At 42.9% G+C, this 25583-nt stretch overlaps 1 protein-coding gene and 1 pseudogene across 9 annotated transcripts in view; both read left to right on the top strand.

The window, feature by feature from the left end:
- COBL (cordon-bleu WH2 repeat protein) overlaps positions 1–25583 on the top strand; it is a 227214-nt gene that overhangs the window by 11999 nt on the left and 189632 nt on the right. The gene's annotated exons all lie outside the window — the stretch shown is intronic.
- LOC128328993 (lysosomal enzyme trafficking factor-like) lies at positions 8675–9200 on the top strand (annotated as a pseudogene).

The following is a 25583-nucleotide window of genomic DNA, read 5'->3' on the forward strand; positions in this document are numbered from 1 at the left end:
GAATCGAGGCTGCGCATTCTGGCTTAGCTTGAAATATGTCCAGCTTTTAAAAATCCTCTATTTCCTGTGGGAAATAGAGGATGGGAGACAATGGGAGATGAGAGAACTGCACAAGAGCCCCAAACCAACCCTGCATACAGTCTCCCACCCAGTTTCTTAGCCATGCAAAGACCATTACAAGTCAACTATAGGAACCTGTTACGACCAGGCAGAATTTATCGTTATACTTAGTTATAGTTCATTGTGATATAGAGGCCACATTCTTCAATATAGTTGTTTAAGCAGCGATCTTTATTTCCTGTGGTTTTGAAAAAAAAACACCCGAGTTTTAAAAAAAACCCTGTTATGCCTCGAAGTTTTTCTGTAATGTGCAGATGGGCCAGTGCCAATAATTTGGATTTTTTCCCAACTCTCACTTTCGTGTGTTTCAAAAATGTTTGCTGGAATGCCAATACATTAAAAAATGTATTTCTGGAATGTCAAGTTTCAGAGGAGGGCGCTGCTTGGCAATTTCTTGCCAATCTTCCGATCTTCCACTAAAGGAGTTTGACAGAATTGACTCCTTCTCTTGCAATGAGCCCCCCCTTCTCCTCCCCCACTTTCTCTCTTGCCTGCCTTCCCACAGTCCAGAAGGAGAAGGGAAAAGCAAAGAAATTCTTGAATCAAAGCATGCACGATTGGGAATAAGAAATGTGGGCTTCTCCTGCTTTTCTGAGCCTAGTCAATCTTTGTGAAATACAGCTGTCAAACTAACACAAAAGAAGAAGAAAAAGGTCTCCCGCCTCCTCCTCCTCCTGGGATGTGATTGGTGGGATAAAAAACCCCTGGAGCAAGTAGTGGGAACGCGCACAGGAGAACGATCTCAGGGAATGCGGGGAGGAGCCGACGGCTCTGTGGACAGTCCATCTAATCCCTCAAATTAAACTGTCTTGAATCTGCTCCGAAGCAGATTTGCTCTTTGGATACCCCAGGGCATAAAGCCATGTGTGAATAACTCCCTGGTAAGGGTCAAATGCATGAAAAGGTTGGATTTGTTAAATAGACAAGTGCCATTTTAACATGGATACATTTGTAATTGTACTATAGCTGAAAGCAGTCAACCGCCTTGGGGTTGTCTTTTAATGAAAGGCAGTATATAAATGCAACAATAAAATATAATTGGTGTATGTAATCAATTATAAAAATCAGGGTAATCAGTGATAAAAATGACATTATAATCAAGGAAAGTTAACAAATCACTTGGAAGGAACAATAATGGTCCATAGGCGTTGTGGTTTACTAAGTGGTATTATGTGAAGCTGAGTCTCTCTATGCTGCGGAATGAAGTGGTAGAATCGGGGTTGGCCTAAAGCTTTGGTGCCCTAGGTGAAGTTTGACTCGGGTGCCCTGCCTCCAGCTGAGAAGGGCAGAGTTCCAGCCTGAACTTGTCTTGCAGGCTGCTTGCACATTTGCTGGTTCAAATGACTAGCCTGCACAGATGACTGGTGAATGATTAGCCTGCACTGGTTTGAAGATACAATGGGAGAGGGGAAAGAGTTTAGGAACTTGGAGCTCATCCTTCCTCTATTGCCACTCCCTCCCTCCCCTCAGCAGTACAGGCCTTGCAAATCTTAGGACCAACCAAACTTTGTGCCCCTGAGAAGCAGCTTTTAATTGCACTATGAGGAGCTTTCCTCCACAACCAAACAGGCCTGACTGTAGCCAAGCTTACTGTTGCATGCACCACTTATTTCCTTGGGGTCCAGAACTTGAGAAACCAGGATGGAGGCTCCCGCCGGAGCAATTGCAGCAGTAACAGAGTGGAGTGAAGCAGGGAGTAGGTGGGGACAGAGCTCACTTGAGTGGGGAGGAGGAAGAAAGCCAGCCAGGGACCAGCTAGTAGGCAGGCCCTGCCCACTTGACATCTGCGCAGGGAGATGGGGTCCCCCCCCCGAATTTGTGTCCTAGGCAACCAGTTTGGTCTGCCTAGTGGGCTGGCCGGCCCTGGGTAGAACAAACTGAATCACTTCAGCTGCATGTAGGGAGTCAACACTTTTAGGATTTGTGTGAAATTCTGGACCACAAGCCTGTCTTTTCCACTTGCTAAGAACTGGGTGAGTTGAATGCACCCTGAGAGAGGACCCACCTTAAGTCAGGCTGTGGCACAATTGTGAGTCCCAGCTCTTAAAAATCCATGCAAATTAAACATTGATTATTATAAATGCCTGTCTATGACATTACATACTTGAACTTTCTTTTTGGTACAGTTTTTGGATATTTGTGCTGGTTACTGCAAATTCTCTTTTTAAAATCTGGGTGGTGGTCTCTGATGACCATATGTAAACTACACCCCTTTTAGTCTCTTTTGTAAAATGTTCCCAAGTTAGCTGTAGTAATTTTGAGAAGCCTTGTCACTCCTTGCCCTCAAGTGGCTGAGGGCTGTGGTTTTTAATAGCAGAAAGTATGCGAGCCATGCCTACTAAAAGAGGATATACCAGTGTAAAAAGTGCCTTGAGTGCAGAACCTATTTACACATGGTCCTTGGCTTTCCTCTTGGAAAGAAACACTGCAGACTTTCCTGTTCTGATTTCCATAAAGAGTTGTTTGGTATGAAATGCACTACAGTACTGCTAGGGTTGCTTGATGTTCAGTAGCCAGTTTAATACAGAGAACTGCTTGGACATCAAACACGCAAGAGAATAAGTATTAAAAATGTTCACTTCAGGATGAAACAAGTATGGCACAATGTCAGAAAAAAAGAGGCGCATAGAGGAGAAGGCTCTGGAGGAGGAGGAGGAGGAGCAAGCCATAACTGGGATTTATTGCACCAGTGAGAGCCCCCCCCCCGCCAAGTCCCCTAGATCCTGAACAGCTGAAGCTTGCTCCTCCTATAACTGCCCAATCAGAGGAACCTAAGAGTACCAAAGACCCAGTGCCTCCCCCACCCTCACCCCATATGAGTGCTGTCATATCCCTGGAACCTCCTTGATTATTCACAGAACCCTAGGAATGGAGGTTACATAGGGTCAGAACAAAACGCCAGCACTGACAGCCCAAGGCCTACCTCCTGGAGGTTATTTGCCCTTGGCTTCAGGCTTCGGGGTAAATGTTGAGCGAAGCCACTTCAAAGTACACTCCCAGCATTGAGGGAAGCGACCCCCTCCCCTCTGCTCTCGGCTTTCATTTTTGCAAGTAAACATGGCAGGCTTCAGTGCTTTCTTTCCTAGGGGTGGGGAGAGAATTCCATGCAGAGATAGATCTGCATTTCTGAAGAGACCATGCCTCTTAACATGCTAATGATTCTACATCCACGCCTCTCCCTGTTAGCTCTGGCGTTTTCAGAAAAAGTAGCTTAAAACCAGCATTTAAAAAAAATCTGGAAATACCCCGAGATAAGCTAGAATTCTCATCACAAAGCCCGACTTGTGTGTGGAGTGGGTCTAAGGATCTTGTTGGGACTTCAGGGTAGGTTTGGCTGGTGTGTGAACGCACACACTCTCTCCCGGTTGACTTATTTGTGAGTGAGGCACTTGTCCTTGGCTTGCAGTGGAAACATTCTGAAGCTCCAGGAAGAGAGAGGGTTCCCGGCTCTCTGATAAACCTCTCATTCAGAGACTGACTTTCACTGCTGCAACACTGCCTTATTGAGCTTCTCTTGGCTCCTGCTCCCACTCTTGCCTTGCTCTCTCCAGTGTTTCCTCTAACAGAGATTCTCAGATGTTGTTGACTACAACTCCCAGAATCCCCAACTGCAATGGCTTTTGCTTGGGGATTATGGTAGTCGTCAACATCTGGGAATCCCTGTTAGAGGGAACATTGGCTGTCTAGTTCTGCTTGACTCAGCAATAGGCACACTGTTCCTATCCAGAAGGCTCTCAAGCCTTGTGTAGATATGGATTGGAAACTAGATATGATGGATAAGCATTTTACTTGCCTGCTCCACCCTCAGTGCAACTACCCCTGGGCCTTGATATCCATACTGGATGTTGTGTTTGAATGGCAACCTACATGCATAATGCATATATTCCCTTCATTTGATTGCTTCTTCCTCAGTCTGGGCAGGAAGTTTATAGATGTGTGGATTGGTCCTACATGAACCGAGTCTCCCCTTCCATCTTGTGCTCCTGAGGTCACTTTATGGCCAGAAGCGGCAAAGCCTAATATTCCAGGATGAAGGTTGTCCAGGAAACTAGATAAGATGGTCCTGTTCAGGCCAATGTCTAGATCACTGGCAGTTCTAAGGCTGTTTTGCATATGATGATTTTCTATAAAAATATGACTTTGTCTACAAACTGCACATATCCTATAGGGCCATGAATCTATGTACTGTGCAGACACCATGAGAACTCTCTGCCCATGGTAGGCGCTGCTTACCATGTATGGCAAAAAATATACATATGCATTTATCACACATTACAGAGTATATGTGAGGTATAAGAAATTCCCGATATGGCAGAGATATTAAGGTTGAAAATGTGTCATATAGACTCAAAATGCTCTGCAGCATGCTGGGGTTGTGTGACAGATGTGTAGGGGACCTTTAGCAGTCACATTCATGTGGAAAGTGTTCTTTGGAGGCAGAACGCTTTGAAAGCCACTGCTGTGCATACAGTAGAGCATTTATTTATGTTGGAATAAACCCCACCAGCACACAGTGAGCATGTTGGTTGCAATTTTGTCCAAATTGTCCAGTCCTGGAAAGACGAGGCTGATCCACAAGAGCAAGCTGATTTGACACCAGTCAGAGGCACTGAGCCCTTGAGTACCTCTGAGCTCAGACTATTCCTTCTGGGCCTCATTTTCCTACCTGGAGAGTAGAGGTCTTAAAGGGTCAGCCTTCTGGAATCTGGCCGCCCTCTCCTCCTCCTCCTCCTCCTCCTCTGCTCCTGCTGTGCTTGTTACTGGCACTGGTGTGCATGTGTTGGGGAATTCAATGGTGTGGGAAAGCCCAGCTCTGTAGTGGGCTCACATTCCAGGGGTGATGTCCCAGGGAGCTCAGACTTGGGGTAGCTTCTTCAGGGAACTCCAGCTCTGAGGCTTTCTCACGTTCTGGTCACAATTCAGAGCTTGAACTAGTGCTGCTGGTGCTGCCTTCTCAATGTCTGACACCCCAGAGTCTCTACTGTAAGTCTGGGCCATGACAAGAATGTGGTTTTATTGTGAGCAGAATAATTTTTGTAAGACACAGTATAGAAGCTCAGATTCCAGGCAAGCCTCTTGTGCTGTGTGTAGCACCTGGCCAGACATGTGCTATTGTAACACAGTGGCTATAAATCTTTCATAAGTAGTATTCATATTAAAACACTTAACAATTGACTTCACTCAGCAGCTGAGGGTTTCCTAGATTAAATTTTTCTCTCCTGGAATTGGCTAAGGATGAGACCACATTAGTTAGAGAGGGGTGTGTGTGTGTGTAAGTAAATGAAACCTCTTTCCTTGTATAGAATGAAAATAGGCAGCAATAGAAAAGTGGGTTGTATTATTTTGATGCCTTTATTTAAAACAAACACCTTTTCCTTCCTTTTCATTATCTCCTAGTAGTAGTTTTGCATAGTACAGTACAAAATTGTTGTACAGTACAAAATTAATTTCCTTTTTTCCAGTTGATTGGAAGTTCATGAACTGGATGTCTAATGTATGATTTTTAACAGAACACATTTAGAGTAAAATAGGCATATCAGCACTCTTGCAGTGTCTCTTCATCAGCTGTAACTCTATATCAATTTGCTTAGATCAATTGCTAAATGAATTACATTTTGGTCTAGTGAGCTAATAACTACACATAGGAATTGTGATTTTTTTGTGAAGCTTTTTGATCTCGTAAGTGGTATGGTATCTGGGTTATTGGGATATGAATTCTACTACATGGTCTCTGTGCAGTCTCACCAATGGGACCTGTGCCTGCAGATTGAAATGTCTAGATTTCTAGCTAGGCAACTGGTACTTGCCCCTTTCCCCAGGAGACTACCTGTTCAAAAGTGTGGGGCAACTGCCTGCCCACTCTGTTCTCCATGTGAGCTGCCATAAGAGCAGCACTTTTGGAGAACATTCTGCAGCTTTAGTCGTGTGCTTTCTTGTTCTTTCCTCCTTTCTTGTTTTCTTTCTTGGGATGATGAGCCCCAGTTTTGTTTTCTGGTAAAGTTAGAGAGTTTGCTCTTCTTGCAGGCCTCTGGATTGAAACCCCATTTTCTTGGTGACTGCTCATTTATGTGCAGCAGCAGTTGTTCAAACACCTCGGACACTGTGGGGTAATGCTTTGTTCTTCTGATGGACAATCCTTTTTTTGTCTTGAAGAAACACATTGTGCAGATGCATGTTGGCACTACTAAAAATGTTTGAGGCAGAGAAGTTGTGTTGAGCTGCAATGTGGTCAGCGCCCTTGACTTATATATATGTGTGCAATCAATGTCTGGTGCCCCATTTGGCTATTCAGTTCTTCACGATCTCTTTCCCTGAAGACAGCACTCTTCTCTATACATATATATGTACATACTACAACTCCAGGAAGGTCAGTTTACTTACTAATCTCCCATTGGTGTGGCTACACAGCAACAGATGGGTTACCTGCTATTCTTTGAGTGATCATCTGTGTAATCACATACTATGCCTTTCTCCTTGGTTGGATATTGTATCTAGTTCTTAGGAGGAACAGAGTGAGAAAATTCTTGCCCTTCCCCTTTAGGGAGGGGCAAGTTAGAGTTACCTGACTTAAGCTATAGACATTTCTGGGGTTGCTCTGTGAATATGCGGATCACATTGCTTGACTAGTAAGACCACTTGAAGAACATTAGTTCTAGATAAGCAAGTTGTCTTTCTCTGAAAATCTAACATCTGTGATATATTCAAACTACAAAGAAAAGATGGTTTGAATAAAATTATTGCTAGGTACACTTAAAGGAGTCCATAAGACTTGCTGCATATTAACCCACTAATATACCCACTAGATGGTCACTGCTGCCAGCTTTGACAGTGCTGATGACCTTGGTTGGTTCAGTTCACCTTGAACAAGTGATCAGTGGAGTTAGGACTGAAAATCTGCTTAGTGGGTATGTACACTGACCTATTCTGGCATGAATCATTTGCTGGTGCAAACCCTAGTGCTTGTTCTTAACTCACACAGCACTCTTTTGCACATGGAATCTAATCTGGAAGATGATGGAAGCCTGCCTGAATTCTCCCATCCAAATCTTGCATAAGTGGGAAGTGGGTGGTTTAAAAAAAATTATTCAGTGCCTTGTAAGATGTCTTGGGCTTCTTTTAAAAAAGGGAAATACTATTTCCTTATCTCTCCACCTACTGGAGAGGAGAAAGTGTTGGTCTTTTAGCTCAGTCTATCCCAGGAAGGCACTGACGAAGCAGCAGGCTGAGCTGCTGGGGATATGGGAAGGCTGCAGCCTGTGAGTAATAAGGACCAGTACAGTTAGATGCATTAGGAAAGTTATTTTCTTTTCTGTGTTGCTTGGAATCTGAGTTGCCTAATTTAATGAAAACTCTCTTACAATCTGTTTTATGAAAAGACATTTATTCTTATTGCATAACCTTTTCTTTTCATCTAATAATAAATCCTTGTCGCTGAAGTGTGCTACTCTTCATTTTGGGTCTGCCTTAGTCACATGCCTTTGGACTGCTGCTCAGCCCTTCTAGGGACGGTTTTGCCTCTTTAACCTCCCCAGGAATCTTATGTGGAAAGTGGTTTGTCCCACATTAAAATAAAGTGGATGGTGGCTGCCTACTGTAAATCTCTTGCCATCAGGGATTCATCCCAGTGAACTCCCCACTCCTCCTCTGGCTCCGGTAGGAGTCATGACAATACTAAATTATTAATATGCCTAACAAAATATATCTATTAACTTGTACATTACTAGATCTTGCATATTTTTAAAAAGTAAATGCTACTTTGAAATATATTGATGTGTAAAATGAGGGAGTCAGTTTCCAGTAAACAAGTTTAATACATAAATCCCTCTTCCCTTTCCTACCTCATCTTGAAATTATTATCTGAAGAAAATAATTTCCATCATTTTTGTGTGTGCGTGTGCTAGGTAAGCTTTCTTTTCCTGGAGTCAGTTAATGCATTTGAATTATGCCTGTTACTTTGACCAAAAAAGTTTTTACTGCTTCTAAATATACGAACAGATTTTAAAACATGCAGACTAGTGCGTGACTACTGTCCATTTGGAGCTGGGCTTCTAGATGTGGAAGGACCACCTGATGGTAACTTGAGAGGAAGAGTAGATGCTATATCAGCCTCTAGATTGTTAATAGCAAATCCATGAATGTCCATTGGCAATGATCCTCTTTGGATATATGTTGCATGTTGAGGATCTTCAGAATTCTTAGCATGTAGTAGTTGCTCTCTGGCTATGATTCAGATACAAGTGTCTTGCTGAAAGCATTGTCTGATCTCATGCGTGTTGTTACACATAACTGCAGCCTTGTACTGAGTATCCTATGTAGCTGTAATACAAAAATGTCTGGTTATATATTTTTTCAGTCTCATTCCTTACTACTGTCCATTAGTTAAATGGAAAACTGACACATTTTCCTCCCTACTTATGTTCCATTAAACTCTATTAAGGCTGCAATTCTACACATATGTACCTGGGAGTACGTTGTCTTGAACTCAGTGGGTTGTATCCAAAGAAAGTAATAACTAAGTGTCATTGAAATAAATGAGAGAAGCGCGGTGCCCTCTCCTCTCCCCTCCTCCCCTCGGCCCGGAGCAGGGGGCTGATGCGGCTGAGCTGCTTGCCCTTCCTCTCTTCACTTCTCCTCCCTTTGTTGTTCGCATGTTTCCCGGCGGAGGAAGGTGCAGAGCATGGAGAATGATGAACTTCCATCAGAGGATGGGATGGATTGGTGTGGGATTATATCTAATAGCAAGTGCAGCAGCATTTTACTATGTCTTCGAAATCAATGAGACTTACAACAGGCTTGCATTGGAGCACATTCAGCAACCGCCTGAAAAACTCAGAGAAGAAACCACCTGGATGCACTCCTTAAAAACACGACTGCTGTCCCTCCCATTTTGGCTGTGGGCCCTTATTTTTTTAATCCCCTATTTACAGGTGTTCTTGTTCCTTTATTTCTGTACAAGAGCTGATCCTAAAACAGTGGGCTAGTGCATCATCCCTATCTGCTTGGCTGTGGTTTGCAATCGTCACCAAACATTCGTAAAGGCCTCCAATCAAATCAGCAGACTGCAACTGATTGATACTTAAATTGATCTGCATTTCCCCATGAGCTGTTTTAGCTAATCTGAAGATGTTTGGCTGCATCAACTGAACAAAAAAAAAAAAAAAGGAACTAGAAAGCCTTTTTGTCAAAATGTTCAACTACTGAATAAAGCATCTGCCTTCTATTTTTTAAAAACAAGTTTATTTTTAAGTATGGGTGCAATCTATGTGGTGTAATGGCTGAGCCTTCTTTGAGACTTGAGGGTGACATTCTTCATATTGCCTTACGATGCAGAATTTCTACACTCTATCTGAAGTTTTTGTGGGAAAACGTATTTGAAACCTTACTTCACTGTGCACCCACTTCCCCAAATCTTCAAGCTTTCCATAAGAGGAGAATAAGTGAAAATGGACTCTTCCTTTCTTATAATGTTTAAGTTTGGAATTATAATAAAAGTGGCATTTAAGACAAGAAAGAAAGAAAGAAAGAAATTAGAGAAGTTGGTTGTGACTAACTTAAGCTTCATTAATTTCAATGGGTCGTAGTCATGACTAACTTGCTTTGGATACAATTGAGTGGGTCATTTCTAAATAGACTTGCACATTGTGCTGTTGGGCTACAATGCTATGTATACTTGGGGATAAGTAAGAAGTAAGCATTGGAACTCACTTTTAAGTAAATATGCTGAGCTGCATTTTAACAGCAATCTCAGGTGCAGAAATTCAGTAGGTGTTGGTTATCCTGGCATGCAGATTAATTGGTGGGATAAGCCAGGCCTTGACATATTTTCTTTGGATCTAGGAGCCATTCCCAAAATATAGGAGCCAGACTAATGTTTAACACTTCAGGGTTTCAGATGTTTAGTTTAAATCTTATCTCCCTTCCTCTTCCATAGGTTTATGTGTATATATTAGTTTATGTATGTCCATTAAATCTCCATTAGTTTTGTGTGCACTCTTGCATGGTGTCCAGCCAATGAGCAATGCCCTCTGTAGGGATGTGCCTGAATGGTCTTGGGCCACCACGGGAGGTGTGGGGAGCTGTTCCCTCAATAAGCAGATCCTTACATGCTCTGCTGCTGCCATGCTGCTTTCCCAGGCACGGCGCTCATTCTACGCAAGGCTGCATGCAGCTGTGGCGCTGTTCCCTGCAGCCTGCGTGCGGTGTCGCATATGGCCATTTGCGTGGTCGTCATGGTGACCATGAACATGCCATCGCACATGTGCAATGGCCATGTGTGTGCTGACGCTGTGCACAGGCTGCAGGGAACCACAACAAATATTTATATACTGCTTTTCAACAGCACCGCAGCTGTGTGCGGCCTTTGGTAGAGTGAGTGCCGTTCCTGGAAAAGTGGTGGGGCAGCAGGAGAGCAGGTTAGGACCTACTTACCTGCTTCTAAAGGGAACTGCTCCCCACCCCACTGAACTGGTTAAGCTGCGGGCACCTGAGCCAGGTCGGCGCTTCCCTAAGGAGGTGCCGAACTGGTTTGTGCACATCCCTAGCTCTCTACTCCCTGGAGTGGGTAGACAGAAGATTCACTCCCAGCAATACCCTCTGATCCATAAGGGGGCTGACTCTCTGCCTTGCTTGCTCCACGCTCCTCCTCCTCGCATCCATCCATCGCCTACCTGAGCCAAGTGTCCTGCTTGCAGGCTCTTCTTGCTGGCTCCTGCTGGTGTCTGTTCATTTTGTGTTTCCAGGCACCATGTTAAGTTGGTATCTGGGATTTGTCAAGCCCTAGGGTAAGCTTTGAGCCACCTAATGGCTCAGCACAGGGAAGTGACTTGACTAGCAAGCCAGGGGTTGCCAGTTCAGATCCCCGCTGGTATATTTCCCAGGCTATGGGAAACACCTAAATCAGGCAGCAGTGATATAGGAAGATGCTGAAAGACATCATCTCATACTGTGCAGGAGATGGCAATGGTAAACCCCTCTTACATTCTACCAAAGAAAGCCACATGGCGCTGTGGTCGCCAGGAGTCGACATCGACTCAGTGGCACAACTTTACCTTCCTTTACGATAAGCTTTTCTTCTTAATTTCTGAGCATTATGCTGTTAGAGGCATAGTTGCAGAATGTAAAGTGATCAAAGTTTCTGAAACTTTCTGAAGCTTAATTTGATTGTACAAGTGGGTTCTGAATTGTTACTGGGAGAATAGGTGGCTTTATTTATCTGTAATCATTGCTCCTAAATATTGATTTTGTACGTAGCAACAATGGCTTCTAAATGTGTGTTCTTCCCTACACATTTTCCAGCTAAACAGTTGTTCATTGTGTAACTAAGATATCTCCTGTATATTCTGTGGCAACATACTTGGAGTAAAACCTACAAACTTGTAAAATATATAATCTATCTAGATCATTGGGGGGGGGGGGCATGCATGCTACAAAATGGCATTGCTCTCTTTCAGCCATGCTGTTCGAACCTTTTCCTGCTTCTCTAGCAATATCTAAAGTTAAAGTGTAGTATTAATGCTGTAGCTATTTCAGACCACTCCTTAGGAACATGGGTGTAGTCACAAGTTTTGAATAACACACAGTGAATAAATGTTTGTATTTTAGGTTGCAGTGAGCAGGCTCAAATATCAAAATAGAAGCTCACACTCTTAAGTTTTCACATCAGAGTTATTTCTGTTACTTCACATCTTTTAAATCTTCAGTCTAATTTACTAGGAAAAAAAGTTGGACCTCTAGCAAAGCCTGTCCTTTAATGATTTCAAGAGGTTTTATTTTGTCATCTTTAATTAGACCAACACATACGTCCTTCATATAGGAGAGCTTTCTGTTTTGACAGTTACTGTAGATAAGAAAATGCAGTATGTGGAGGAACTTTGATAGATATGATGAAATGGGATCTGTTCTAAAATCATGATGTTAGGGCAGTGCTGAGTGCAAAGTTTAATCCATTAGACATTTGTTCTAGGGCCCAGTAAGGATTCAAAATGGGGTGAGGTCCTTTATAGATCCACAGAAGCTGACACAGTAAGGTCCAAATTGCACATTACTGTACTGTATGTTTAAAGCTTTATTAGACCTGATAGGCTTTTCTTTAGTTAATAGCACCTAGATTGAAAGCTTTAGCCCTGCCCTGGTGTGGTTCCATTCTGCAGGACCTTTGTCTGGCTGCTATTTATCCACAGGAGAAAAATTCCCATTGTTATTTACAGCAGCTGGATTGGGACTTTTAGCAGATAGGGCTGCTAAAGCTCCCACCATTTCCTCCCTTGCTATGGGAGGCTGTGTGTGTCTGTCTGACTGCTATTAAGAAAAACTAAGCCTAACGGGGCACATAATGCTTTAAATGTCATATGTAGTTCAGCCCTAAGTATGCAGATTTTGGAATTTCAAAAAGTTCTGCCTTGGGAGAAGATGAAGACTTGTTCTTTCTATGGGCCTCTGTCTTTGTTCTTCTACTTCCGTTATCCATCAGTGCCACGATTTCTTCAACTATTTAGGTCTGCAGGAGTACTGAGGTGGTAGTGAATGAAGGTGTTGTGCTGACCTTTAGCCAAGAGATAAAGATATGAGGACATGGTACATATAGTGATATGCTGAGACAAAAAGAACACATGAATCGTCAAAACAACAGAATTCACAGTCCTGTTCCTTTTGAGTAAATGCAGGTATAACATGTATTTAATCTCTACTTTTAAAGGGGGTCATCTTGAATTCAGAGTCACCCTCAACTCAAGTAAATATGGGACATTTCCCCCCTGTACTGTGTTTGTGTTGAAAATTCCCTCCAGTGGCTATTTCTAAACAGTTGCTTCAGGAGCCATTAGCCGTGTTTGTGTGGTGGAGTAGATTTTCAGTACAAAAATAGAGTAAAGGAAAAATGTTAACATTTTCTAGCCATGTGCCACAATCATGAGCAGGACTGGGTGCCCCATGCTGTATCTAGACATGCAAGAACCACTTCCAGTGCACTTTCTGATTTAAGCCTGTCTATTCATGGTAAGTTGAACATCACACGTAGTCTGGCCCTTTTGATACAGGATTTTACAGCACACTGGTTTAATAATTAATAGCAATTGGCAAAGATGACCACAATCTGTTGCAGAAAAAGATACTGAAAGGACATAACACAGAAGAAATACTAGTATTAAAAACAAAAATCCAGAATTTTGTAGAAAAATTTTCATTTAAGGCGGCTTTACTAAAAGAATCACACAAAAATGTCTCTAAAGCAAGTCCTGGCAAGTATCTAAAGGCTTTCATTTGTTAACAACAACAACAAAAACAACAACATGTCAGTGCTTAATTTATGGAGTCCATAGTAACCTATGGAATTGCACGGTGATGCAAATGGCCTTTGTGCATGTGTGGGGGTAATGAAAATGGCCTCAGTGCATGGGCAGAGGCCTGAACCAGGCTGCAGTTAGCCCACACTGTCATTTGGGAGGCCATTGAGGTGGGGATGGAAGGAGCCCTTGACACTGCCTCCAGTGTCTTCACCACCGCCTCCCCGGCTGCCCTGGTGCCTGAATTTTAAGATACAAACTACCTTTTTCTTGCCCCCCCACCCATATTTACTCTAGGGAATGCCCTTTTCTTGTAAAGGAGAATCCTCGCTAGATTCCCTTTTACATGTATACACCTGAGCTGGCCCACAAGCCAGTTCTTGGAACTGGGAGTCAGTCTGGTTCAGACTCAGACCGCTCAAACCGGGCTGGGTCAATGTCAAGCCAGCTCGAAGCAAGCAGGCTTGCACATCCCTACAGATCTCCTCCCTAATTTAGATCACTATTATATGACAAATATTTGGTGAAACTGATAACATTCCTGTATATGTGGCAACCTACCTTGTGGTCATTTAAGTGGAGTGAGAGCTCCTTGCTCCCCAGCTATACAGAAATGTGGGGCACACAAGTCCACCTCCCTCACTGAAGGATAAGTATACTTTTCACTGCAACTTTCCCCAGGGTTTTTCTGTTCTCACTCATTCCAATTAAGGCATATGACCTAGTTTCTCCTACTGGTTTTGTGATGTGACTGCAGGGATTTCTAATCAGGAGGGAACTCAAGCAAGTGCACAGGTACAAGAGGGGCTTCTGCATGGTGTTGTGTAAAGCATCTGTGAGGGAACTGGATTCTGGAGTTTGCTTAAAAAGACAACTGTTTTCTAAATTAGCGTAGTTGTTTGTTCCAGTTACATTTCTAAGTATTAATCAAGGTTGAGATGTTTGTGTGTGAGCTTTTTTATCCCCCCCGCCCATGGTCAAACACAAACTCTAACTATATTTATTGTTAAATTTATTAAATTTCTATACCGCTTTTCATTAAAACAATCTCAAGGCGTATTAACTTCGGTGTTCTAATTTTCACACAAAAGTTAAAACAAGACTACAAAAATTACACAATTAAAATATTAGCTAAAATATAAAAATACAGATTTGATTAAAAGATTAAAAACAAGCACAATATAATCACAAAAGATAAAAGCCGTAGCAATACAAACCATCAAATAAAAGCCTGGGTAAAAAGCTTTTAAGGTAAAAAAAAAAAAGATTTGACATGCTTTCTAAAAACTGTGATGGAGATACAGGAGCGGATGGTTACTGGGAGAGCATTCCAGAGTCTGGGGCAACAACTGAGAAGGCCCTGTCCTGTGTGAACAACAGCTGAGCCTCTCTCCATTGTCGGCACCTGGAGCAGATCCCCCCAGATGACTTCGTCAAGCAGGCAGCAAGCTTTGGGGGCAGATGATCCCTCAGGTATCCAGGGCCTAAACCGTTAAGGGCTTTAAAGGTCAAAACCAGCACCGTGAATTGGACCCAAATTGGAAGCAAATTGGCAGCCAGTGCAGTTCTTTCAAAATGGGTGTGATGTGATCCTATTGGGCAGTTCCAGATAAAATCCTAGCTGTCGCATTTTGCACTAGCTGCAGTTTCTGAATATTCTTATTGGGTTTAAGACCAAGTTAAAAACCATTGCAAAAATTAGTTCTGATGAGTCAAATAAGTGATTCTTCTTGCCAGCAAATTTAAGTATATAATTTTTCTTCTGTCAATTATTACAAACTTACTTTAGGTGACTTTGACCTCCAGTGCAGATGACCTGTTCAGCCTTATTCCCACAATACTGTTGTTGCCACTCCACCTTCTTACTTTGTGAGAAACTGAGTCCAAGTTGCAAAGAAGAATGAAGCTGATTCTGTGAATGGGGTTTCAGACTTGCCTAGCTTGAACAGTTGGCTTCTATGTTGCACAGCCAACCACTTTGAAAACAGAGAGGAGTTTCAAATGTGATATGAATATGAGGGCCAGCTATTCAAAGACAAAATTTTATTTATTTATTTATTTATTTATTACATTTATGTCCCACTTTTCCTCAAAGCAGCCCAGAGTGCTGTACTACATACTTGAGTTTCTCCTCACAACAACCCTGTGAAGTAGGTTAGGCTGAGAGAGAAGTGACTTAGCACAAGTCTCTTGCAACACTTTGACTCTTAGGCTAGGAGCTATGTTGTAAGAGAGAGAACATATAATGTAGAATAAAAGGAACAGTGCCTGATTTTACAAAAGAAGGCTTTGACTAAGATGATTAGATGTTCTCATAAAAACATAAGAACAGCCCTGCTGGATCAGGCCCAAGGGCCATCTAGTCCAGCATCCTGTTTCACACAGTGGCCCACCAGATGCCGCTGGAAGCCTACAGGCAGGAGTTGAATGCATGCCCTCCCTCCTGCTGTTACTACCTGTTACTACCTACTCCTGTTGCAACTGGTACTCAGAGGCATCCTGCCTTTGAGGCTGAAGGTGGCCTATAGCCCTCCGACTAGTAGCCGTTGATAGACTTCTCCTCCATGAAGTTATCCAGACCCCTCTTAAAGCCTTCCAGGTTGTTGGCTGTCATCACATCTTGTGGCAGGGAATTCCACAAGTTGATTATGTGCTGTGTGAAAAAATACTTCTGTCTGCTGGTCCTAAATTTCCTGGCAATCACTTTCATGGGATGACCCTTGGTTCTAGTGTTATGTGAGAGGGAGAAGAATTTCTCTCTATCCACTTTCTCCACACCATGCATGATTTTATAGACCTCTATCATGTCTCCCCGCAGTTATCTTTTTTCTAAACTAAAAATCCCCAGGTATTGTAGTCTTGCCTCATAAGAAAGGTGATCTAGGCCCCTGATCATCTTGGTTGCCCTCTTCTGCACCTTTTCCAATTCTACAATGTCCTTTTTTAGATGTGGTGACCAGAATTGTATGCAGTACTCCAGTTGTGGCCACACCATAGTTTTGTATAAAGGCATTATAATATTAGCTATTTTATTTTCATTCCCCTTTCTAATGATCCATCAATTTGCCTGGAATGGACTTTAAGCTAACCGGCCTGAATTTCCTGGATCACCCCTGGATCGCTTTTTGAAAATCGTTGTTACATTTGCTGCTTTCCAGTCCTTAGGTACAGAGCCTGATTTCAGGGATAAGTCATATATTTTAGCAAGGAGGTCGGCAATTTCATATTTGAGTTCTTTGAGGACTCTTGGATGGATGCCATCCGGCCCTGGCGATTTGTTAGTTTTCACTTTTTCCAGACAGTTTAGAACATCATCTCTTGTCACTTCTATCTGACTCAGTTCTTTAGCCTCCATCCCCAAAAAGCCTTGTTCAGGAACAAGTATATGCTCAGTATCCTCTGCCGTGAAGACGGATGCAAAGAACTCATTTAGCTTCTCTGCAGCCTTCATATCCTTCTTAATAATCCCTTTCACTCCCTCATTGTCTCCCTGATTTCCTCCTGCATCTCCCAGTCATTGTCAGCGTTTTGATCCGGAGGGCGATAGCACGTCCCCAGTACCACATTTCTTTTCAGGCCTTGTATTGTCACCCGCAGGGTTTCTGTGGAGGACTCCGGTCCACCTAGGTTTTCTACCTTGTTAGATTCTATCCCTTCTTTAACATACAGTGCTACTCCTCCCTGTCCTTTCTGTAGAGTTTATATCCAGGGATAACAGTGTCCCACTGATTCTCACTGTTCCACCATGTTTCTGTTATGCCCACTATATCTATTTCTGTATTAGCAACCAAGCACTCTAGCTCACTCATCTTGGCTCGGAGGCTTCTGGCATTGGCATATAAGCACCTATACGCTGAATCTCTTCCCTGGTGTCTGATACCTTTCTTTTAACTCTTTTACCAGCTGGCACAGCCTTCTGTCTGCTCTTTATGTGGTTCTGCTCTGTCCCCTTCTGTTTTATCTGAATCCTTTGCACCATCACACTTTAAAGGATGGCATTTGCCGAACCGGATACGACCCAGCTCCATTCAGCTATTCCCAGGTGCCATTTTAAAAGCTGCTCTGCAGCCTTTTTGATTTTAAGTGCCAGCAGTCTGGTTCCATCTTGGTTCAAGTGCAGCCCATCCCTTTTGTACAGGCCTTGCTTGCCCCAAAATGCATCCCAGTGTCTAATAAATCTAAACCCCCTCCTCCTGGCACCAACGTCTCATCCACGCATTGAAACCCCTCAGCTTTGCATGTCCCACTGTATCTGTGTGTGGAACAGGTAGCATTTCTGAGAATGCTACCTTAGGGGTCCTGGATTTCAATATGCTACCTATCAGCCTAAATTTGGCTTCCCAGACCTCCCAACGACACATTTCCCCACATCGCTGGTGCCGACATGCACTACAACAGCTGTCTCCTCCCCAGCACTGCCTAACAGCCTATATAGATGCTGCGTGCCTTCGCACCAGGCAGGCAAGTCACCGTGTGGTCAACACGCGGGTCACAAACCCATTTCTTTATACCTCTAATGATTGGATCATCTACTACAAGGAGGCCCCCACCCCTGGAGGAGAATCCCCTGTGTGAGAGGATATGGGCTCATCATCCATGGAAGAGGTCCCTTCTAAAGGAGCATTTCCCTCTTCCTCAGACCGATGTCGTCCTTCTCTGAGACCTTCATTCTCCCTGACAACAGAGGAGCTATCAGCCCTGGAGTAGGATGCCTCTACCACGTCCCTGAAGGTGGTAGAGGTCACTGGGAACATATTGACTTTTCAGGTCACTGGGAACATAAAAGTGTTCGGTATTTGGATATTTGCTTTCCTTTTGACTGCCTGTGAACTGAAAGGTCTGTTATTACAAAATATTACCTAAATCATTGCTGTTTATCTCCTATAACAGGAGCTTCCTTACTGGCCCTGCTTTCTGATTATGGCACACTAAAATTTGCATAAATTTGGTTAATTGTTTAAGCATCAGCGTGTCAACTTGATGCAGTTTAATATATAAAGTTTCCATCTTTAGGGCAGCACACTGGGCTTGGTTTTCTGGTTCTTTCCACCCTATGATTCTGTAAAATGCCTAGTACCCCAAAGTGACTTTCTGAAGGGGGTATTGTGCTGGTTCTATCAGAAATTGCAGTTTGCATTCTAAGAGGCTATTGGCAGGATCCAGACTCAGTTAGTCATGGCTGATGACTGTGTCATTGAAATTAATGAAACTTGTGTTAGCCTTCACTAATTTATCCAATTCATTTAAATTGTACTTAGTCATGACTAACTTAGTCTAGATCCTGTTCACTATTTCTGTGTTCCAGTATAGCATTTGCATTCAGATTGATCACCCTTTTCTTCTGGAAACATGACCATGCTTCACAGTTGCAATGCAAGATCAGCTGTTAGGCTGTAGCATAGTGTAGAACAAGGCTGTGAGTTAGTTCTTAGCCACCTATTGTGAGAAATCAAAAAGACCTAATAGATGCCTACTTCTCTTGGCCCAACTACCATGTCAGATTGACACCAAAAGTTATTCAGTTTGATGCAGCTGTTATGCAGACAATGTTGTGCACTTTGTCCTTTCTTGCATCTGGTTTGCGGCAAATTGTGGTCTGTTTATAATTGGTGTTGAATATCTTTGTGCAAAACCCCAGTTCAAGGCAACAGTTTGGACATTTCTGCCAACAGGTTGGAGGTAGTCTTTCTGGCCATCTCCAATTGTATGGGTGGGTTAGAAAAGAATCCTTGCACTTTTCTCTTCCTGCTATATTGACACTAATTTAGTTTATTAAATAGTCTCAGTCCAGTACCATCAGAGTGATATTCTGACCCTGGATAATGGAATGAGGGCCAGCATGATGAAGCAGGAATAGCGTTGCTGTGAAGGATAGGTGTATTCTTTCCCCCTGCCTTTTTTGGGGTGGGGGTGGGAGGTAGGGGCAATGTATACTCCAGTTCTGGAGAGGGCATAGCTATCAAAGAACAAAACTCCAAATAAATAAATACTTTTAATTTAATTAAATAAATGCATGCAAAGTTGTTATGAAGCAGAACAATAGTATGGTGAATTGTTAATAATTATAATGACAAGAATATTGATATAGTATCATCCGTGTACATTATACCTTACAGAATAAGCATCACCAACTTGTCTCTGCCTCAAGGAACTGGAATGAGAAGAGAGAACAGAGTCCCCTAGATATGATGAGGATAAATATTTGAAAGCCTGCTGGTATGTTTCCCAGACTATAGGAAACACCTATATTGGGCAGCAGTGTTATAGGAAAGATGCTGAAAGGCATCACTCATACTATGCGGGGCCGATGATGAGAGGCCGGTCTGTTGGGAGCTGCAGGATCCAAGGGCCTAAAAAGGGCAAGAGCATCGTAACAGGCGGCTTGTGGTATCTCATACTGTGCGGGAGATGGCAATGGTAAACCCCTCCTGTATTCTACCAAAGACAACCACAGGGCTCTGTAGTCGCCAGGAGTCAACACTGACTCGATGGCACACTTTACATTTCCTTGAGTACTCCTGCCCTTATATGGAGTTTCTGGCTCTCAGCCTCTAAAGGAGTAGTAAAAAGAAAAACACCGTCTAGTTCATAAATTGATTGGGCAGGGAAGTTGTGTTACTGTGATGCCACAGGCAAAACCCAGTATGTGCCTCTGACATTTGCATGATCATTTTTGCCTATAGCCATGTGTTTGTTTGGTAGAGGGAAATATTTTTTGATATAGCTTGTTTTCCATGCCCTTGCCTTTAAAAAAACAACAACCACCCTCACTGTTTCTTATGTGCACACAACCATGCCCTGTTGTAAAACTGTATTACAATAATATGTTTGGTACAGATGCCCCAGAGTGAATAGCTACTAATTTTTTGAAATAATTTGTTTTCTTATAAAATAAAATAAGTTCACCCAACATTAAATATGAATGCAAAGCAGACCCAATTATAAGTATAAAAACCAACAAGATAGAAAGTTAACATAAAAAGCCTTTCTTAGGCATCATTTTTCTTAGAGCTTTAAAAAGGGGTCCTTCCACCATCATGTGTAATCCCATTCCATTGGTAACAAGTTAATGTTTCCGCTTCTTTCTCACTCTAAAATTGGATACTGTGGAAGGGTTATTGTACGAGCACTAGTAATGGAGACAGTGGTCTTTTCTTGTGCACAATGGTTTACTTGTGAGTCTGAAGACTAAATTTCTTCTGAAAAAGAGCAGATACAGTAGGTCTCTTGCAGTTCCCAGTTTCCCTGCGATTTCTTCTTGGCTTTAAAGCATAGCTTTTTTTTTTTTTAACAGATGTTTTATTTAAATCTTGTGGTTCTCCAGTTTGTAATAAAATATAGAATCCAAGTTGGAAAAAGAGATCATTGTAAGTTATGAGGCACAATATATATATTTATTTAAAAATATGCTTTACAATTAACTACAGATGAAAACAAGACGTTTAGATAATTCATAGTGCTAATTTTGTTTTTACTACATATAGAAAGTAGATAAATCCTTTTATTTGGTATTAAAGAGCATGGCTATGTAAATACCTATTCTAACTTTCCTGGCGTCTTTCAGGAGCCATCTACATATTCCACTAGTGATAATTTCACAGCTATGTTATAGTAATATCTTATAAGGTTTAACTAGATTAAAAAAAAAAAACCCCACAGTTGGGAATTCCAATGCTATTTTAGATCAGCTAAGGACTCGTGCAAATTCTATGGGACTACTGATTTCTTCCTCACTTTGAACAGAAGACCCCTAGTCCATGTTCCAAACTACTGTCCGCTTCATCTGTCATGTAGTGTATGGAGCTGGTATTTGAAAAACAGACATCCAAGGAAACATCTTTGGGTGTATGAAGATAATGATGCACCTCAATGCAATGTGGTCTTCATTTAATTAAAATATTTGTTGCCATATAACATGAAAAAACCCTAATAAATATATTTTGATATAAAATGAGTCTGTAGTCATGCATGAAAATGCATTGAGCCATGTTCACTTACATCCTGCAATATTACTCAAAGTCCGATAGGCAGGGCCAGCTCAAGCCATTGGACAGATCGGCCTCGACAAGGGGCATCAAGGGTTAATGGACATAAAAAAGAACTAAGCAGACATCCATCATCTCACTCCACAATGTCTAACAGAAACTTCTTTCACCAATTCCCTAATCTTATCTGACTTAGGAGATAGGGCCATTTTGCCTCTCACCACCCGGAGGGGAGGAAATTAGAATACACTTTGAACTAGGACAGGTGTGAGTTCATCCCCTCCCTCATGGCTTTAAAGGACAATTGTCTAGAAGACAATGGTCTGGCCAGTGTTCACCGTTTTTCCTTTGCAAATGGATATTCCACTGGGAGAAGCTGTAAAGATTAACGCTCTCTCAGCCAAGGACCTGCCTACTGATAGACTAAGGTAAAGCTCAGTGCTAGTCAGTCAGTAAATCCTTTTTGTATTTTCTTTTGAATTCCAGTGTGCCTTTCTTTACTTCCAGTTTCAACCTACTTTCTCCCAATTCCTTATTCTGTGTGCAACACTTGTTTCTTAATAAAGTTCAGATACTTAGAAGTGGCTTCAGTCTGATTTAACAGGTTTTGGAGGGTTACTTGCAAAACTCTTCCCCATATGCCTCGTAAGCAGGGGCGTAGCTGGGGGAGAGTGGGCCTGTGTTCATCCCTCTCTTGGGCGGCCCCCCAGAGTGAGGGAGACAATGAAGAAAATAGGGAGGGATGGAGCTGGAGGGCCCTCAGGAGCTGGGGGCCCGTGTTCTTTGAACACTTTCATTCTATTATAGCTATGCCCCTGCTCGTAAGGTCATTCACTACTGTTGAGTTGTATAGAATAATATCGGTGTCAGAATAATATCTAGGGAATAACCCTAGAGCTGGGTTTTGTGGACTCTGGCTGTACAGTGTCTGTAAGTCCCCAGCCCGACAGTTCTAGGTTTTGAAGCAGTGTCTAAGCCTGGTCAGTTGCTTAGATCAGTCTTCAACTGGTGGCAGCCTACCTTGAAGGAGCAGTGTGCTCCTAGATTTGGGATCAGAGCAATCTCTCTATTGAGGGTATATCCCAGGAAAGCATAGAGTCACCCCGTTTCATCACAAATGGCTGGCAGCGGGTGGGATCAAAATATTGTTTTGCAAGATAGATAGATAGATAAACTTTATTACGATTGTAGATCAGACAGTACAACAAAAAAAGAAAGAAAAACACATTGCATAAGGCTAGAGCTTATAATACAAACAATGTAGCAAAATCTAGCCACGTTGAAAGTGATCTCTTTACAAAAATTAGATAGTAAAAACTCTAAGTAAAACTCATCAGAATGACCTGGAAACTTCCCCAAGAGAGGAGAAATTAGTTTTAAACAAGCATCACTATAAAATTTATAATATAAAATAACATGAGGGGTAGTTTCTACAGCACCCATTCCACAGGGGCAAATGCTTAAATTAAACGGAATCCCTTTATATCTACCATCCCTAACAGCCGTCGGAAGGGCGTTTAGGCGAGCAAGAGTAAATGGGCGCCTAAATTTAGGGATTGTTTTTCAAGAACTTTGCTAGAAGCTGACCGAAAACCAGAACCAGGTTGCACAGAAAAGGTGGAAAGGAGTAAACAAATGCACAGCTGAATGTGATTTCTGTTCGGTTTTAGTCAGGGTATTAGGAGTCAGTTTGGAGGATTCAGTAAGGTGCAGATCCCCCTTGGGGCCCTTCCTGAACAAGCCACCCCATTGGCTAGCCGGGCCCCAGAAGCTGCCCTGAACTCAAATGATCTGAACAACCCCTAACAAGACTTCCTTGTGGGTGTCCGCATCACAGATTCAAATGCCATTCCTGCCGAGCATCAGGAAATCATAATTAAAAATGGGAAGGTGGAAAGGGGATGGAGAGACTCTGGCACTGACATTACTTCTGTGCATGAAAGTCTTGTAAGACCAGAGATGATTGTGCCTGAGAGAAGTTGGGCAGTTAAATGCTTTGAAAGTGCAGTGGTGCACCTCCCACTTGCCAGTATTTGCCTAAAATACTGGGACTGAGAGGGTACCTGGACAGTTACTGTGCACAAGGATTTACAAACCCCTGTTTTAATTGGAAATAATCTGAGCAACCAGGTGGTCACAGGCAGCCAGGCTCAAGCAAGCTCTAATGAGATGGCACCTAGGGATCCAGAAGCCCCGCTCTCAGACCCACCAAACCTCACTGAGGATCAGCCACTTGCTTCGCTCTCAAGTACCAGTGATGTCATACAAAAGGAACAACTGGCACCCAGGGTTAACCCAGAGACCAATCCAGTAGTGGAACAAGAGGATCATGCTGTCCAGATCTTGCTGAATTGGGAAACAAAGGAACTCTGTGCAGCCAGACCAGAAACTGCATGTGAGGTCTGCTTGTGGTGAGGGGGGAGAGAGAAAGAGAAGGAATAATGTATTGGATGAAGCACAGCAGGATCAGTAGCCCAATCTACCAAGGAGGTTTGTGAGGTAAACAGGGACTGGGGTGTCTGCTGTGCTAGCAGCAGCAGCAGCAGCAATGGTGAATGCCTGGCTTTTCTGGAGCATAGTGCTTGGCCAGCAGCTCCCAACCTCCTCCTCCTCCTCCTCTCTCTGTCACAATGAATATTTATATACCGATTTTCAACAAAAGTTCCCAAAGAGAAACCACTTTGGGAACTTTTGTTGAAAAGCGGTATATAAATATTCATCATATTTGTATGTAGTGCACAGACTGGCTCTGCTGCAGGAGTGGCAGTGGCACCGTCGGGGGTAGGGGCTTGGTGGATCAGATACGGGGGTGTGGCTTGGGGGCACAAAAGACTATTTTGGCCAAGGGCACCAAAAGCCCCTTGAGCCGGCTCTGTCGATAGGGAACTGGTCCACCCATGACGGTGGACACTTCAATGATTGCAAGACTGGGGCAATCCAGCCTCACAATCACGCAAGTGCCCACCAGCACGGATAGGGTACTCCTCTATTCAGACAAACACCACCCTAAGCGTGAGTGGCCAAGCTGAGTGGGTGACTGCTAGGTCAGGAGCAGGACTTACAGTGGCTCTTTCAAGAAGGTCTGAATGGGGCTACTATTGCACTTCAAAGTTGGTCTGAGTTATTGACCCAAAGGTATCACATAGTTTGTCATTCTGTGTAAACAAATTGTCCAGATTCAGAAGTTCATTTTTTCTTACACTCTGTGGATTTCCATGTGCATGTTTGTGGTGATTGATGATTTCTAAAGCTGGAAGAGCAAAGGGCAGGGAAGATCAAATAAGTGAGACATAGTTTTACAGCGACGTTACTGTAAACGTGAGATTAGATGATAAATACAATATTCTCCACTGCACTCCTTCTTTCCTCTCTCAGTCTCAAGGCTATTTACCTGCTACCTGTGCTGGGCTGGGTGCCTGGGAGACTGCCGTGCTGCTTTTTCTCTCTGGGTGGTAGTGGGAGGAGTGGGAACACTTGACCAAGAATTGGGTTGCTGGACCATGAAGGAAGAAACGGAACTGTAGAAGAGCATACTTACTTAACAATAGTTCTGCGAGTTCATTGCTATCTATGGGTGACCAAATCATGTGAGATTTACTGGAGTCAAACAGAAGCAATGTTAGAATGGTGCTTGTTCAGTGTGTTCTAACACAGCTGCTGCTGGCTCAGGCCCTCCTCCAGAACAGAGAGTCGAGACCTAGGAGGGGGATTTTCAGCCTCTTTGTTACATGGTCTTAGATAACTTTCTAGGTTCCTTGATGACTAGTTGGGGACTAAAACTAAAATATTTTCCTGGATTCAGGGTTTCTGCAGGGGCAAGTGTCTTCCCTATCCCACACCCATGTACTCAGCTCATGCTATATGGCAGAAGTCAGTTTTCCTTTTAAACCTCTTTTCCTATACCTTTTCAAACCCCCCTCAAGTATTTTTCTCTTCCCCATGTTAAAAAGTCTTTTTCTGCTCCCCAAACACATTCTCCCCGCCCTCCCCAAAAAGTATTTCCTTTCTCCCACAAAAATTTAAGTGAAGAGTTGCTCCTCAAGCTTCCCCTCATCCCTGAACAAGCTCCAAAACTATTTGTGATGGACATTGTGTTAAGAAAATGGTTCCTTTTGTGTACATGGTATCTTACTTCAAAGCAGGTATAGATATCTCTTAGATATGGGGCCATTATTAGGAATGTGCACGAATAGTTTCT

This window comes from Hemicordylus capensis, chromosome 6, assembly GCF_027244095.1.
Source record: "Hemicordylus capensis ecotype Gifberg chromosome 6, rHemCap1.1.pri, whole genome shotgun sequence".
Taxonomy (NCBI): Eukaryota; Metazoa; Chordata; class Lepidosauria; order Squamata; family Cordylidae; genus Hemicordylus; species Hemicordylus capensis.